Here is a 2,440-nt window from a genome sequence, read left to right on the forward strand (position 1 = left end):
CTTCTTAGAGATCAGAACAGGCCATTGACCTAAGACGAGCTGGGTCGAACGCTTTGTTTTAGGAGCATACTGCCTAGCGTAATCTTTGTCGCTTATTCAAATGAAAACGCAGAGCAGTCTTGTATCATTTTGGTCACCATGACCTTCAAAGGGTCAAACAAGGTCAATGACCTCAAATGGGCTTGTGACCTTTTGCTCAGAGACAGTTCCCTAGGTTCTGGGGCGCTTTGGAGACCAACCTGGAGTTTGACCTTGTTTGACCTTATTCAACCTGAAGGTCATGACCTAGGAAGCTGAAACCTTAGCCTAAGTGGCTCACGTATAGGTCAAGGACACCCTGTAAATTTGGTGTCTCCAGATTTTTTAGTTCACAAGATCTCAGAGGGGGGCGTCAAATTGCCTCTCCCCCCCCCCCCACACCCGAGCGAAGGGTGTCTAGCCAGGCCAACCGGGCGCGTGTTAAAACAGTAATTTCATGACAGTATTATGAGCATAACAAATTATTAACACCAATAATTTGATGCTGCACTTTCCAATTCTCTTCCACAGCACTTTTAAAACAAAACAAAGCAAAGGAATTCAATAACAATATAACAACAGAAAATTCAACAAGCATAAAACACTCAAACAACACAACATTGAACTCCTACACATCAGTCCATCACCAAGTCAAACACAATAGACATACTTCTGGCTTCTGTTAACGTGGGGTCGGGGAAAACAAACATTTTGTCGCTGTTTCTCACAAAATACCAATGCCTTTTTCCATGAAAGTAGCGTATGCCTAACCTAAAGAGGCCTTACACCATCTCATCCTGTATAACCAGTTTGCATCACAGCAGCAGTTGTGAGTTACTGATTCTTGCACAATTCATATTGCCACTTGCCATGCACTTGACCTAACTTAGAGTAGCCCATATGATGAACATCATCTCAACTCACCTATCTGTTGACAGCAGCACTTGTGATAAAAATATGATATTTTAAGCTAGTTCTAAGCTGGTTTCAACTTGCATTTTTATTCAGTTCATTTGTGCATGCTTGTTGACATCGGACAAAGTTGACGACATGCAAATCAAAACACTTTAAACCACTTTGAACAACCTATTTTGATTGTCATGGTTAGCCCATGTCAAGGACAGTAATGGGTATGCTCCACAAAACAATCTCTTCTCCAAAAATAACATAACTTTAAGATGGCCATGCCAGTATTGCTGCCTGCCTTTTCAGCTGCAGCAAATGTATCCATTCGGGCTTGTTTATCCATATTTAATGACAAAGTTTGAGATTCTGGCTTGACATTTTAAATGGGGTGGTCTGACTATTTGTTACATACCAATATTCAACTGATGTTATAATTGCTATGCAGCTTAGAGTATCCCCGTGTTAAAAATATAGTGCATATATACAGTACGGTCATTTGCCGGTCACCAAACCATGACAACTGTAGAAAACATGTGGTTAAAGCAGCCATGAGGGACCACTTTAAGAAATTTGGGGCAAATAACCATGAATGTGGAACAAAATAAGCCCACTGCATGCCTTGTGGCATCATAATTTGTCTTATGGCAAAACTCGATGCATTAAAACAGAAAATGGCTAGCCCTGGTTACCAATCATGTGTTCAAAGCAGGTAAGGTAAGCAATTACTTGGTCCACAGGAGACTTGCCGGCTCTTTCCTACTCCCCCAAAAATAAAAATTCAGTACCTTTTGCATGGTCTGCTGGCAGACAGAGTCATCCGACTCACCCCCCAAATTAAATATCAATCATGCCCACCAACCGTCGAGATTAAAATCCGAATCAAGTAAGAGGTGCACATGATAAACATGTCCGGAGGGCAGAATTTGGCCATCAAACACTTCTGTATTAGCTGCGTCAGATTTGTCCCAAGGCTCCATGTGGCAGCATATTATAATGCTGCCATACAGAGGCAGCATTCGGCAAGACCATTCTAAGCCTTGCCAGGTAGCACGGTAAGTCAGACACTCGAAAAGCTTGGATTTATCCTTATTGAGCACCGCCATGAACCAAGAAAGCAGTTAACCGAAGGTTTAAGAGGGCAAAAATGGCGGTAAAAATAAGTTCCGTGCTTCAAATTGTCTCCTTTATTCCCTGTGAATTGTTCACGCTTGGGTGTAAATCAAGCACGTTTGGGCGGCTGGCGAATTAGTCCAATTTATGTATGAAATACGTACAAGCTTGCAGTTGGAGCATCCTGCAGAGAAATTGGTCAATATTTTAAGCAACAGATGGTATCTCTAAAGACAATCGAAAAGGAAAAAGGAAAAAAGTGGCATAACACTGGTATGATAGCAGGAAAAACATAAGTAGCTAAATGAATAGAAAGACTGGTACTTTTGTCGCAAAATTTTTTGAATCAGCTGATTTGGCTTAAATCTGTTAATATAAGTGCTCAAATGGTGATATGCATCCCGTA

This window comes from Pollicipes pollicipes, unplaced genomic scaffold (genome assembly GCF_011947565.3).
Source record: "Pollicipes pollicipes isolate AB1234 unplaced genomic scaffold, Ppol_2.1 Scaffold_6686;HRSCAF=7923_pilon_pilon_pilon, whole genome shotgun sequence".
Classification (NCBI taxonomy): domain Eukaryota; kingdom Metazoa; phylum Arthropoda; class Thecostraca; order Pollicipedomorpha; family Pollicipedidae; genus Pollicipes; species Pollicipes pollicipes.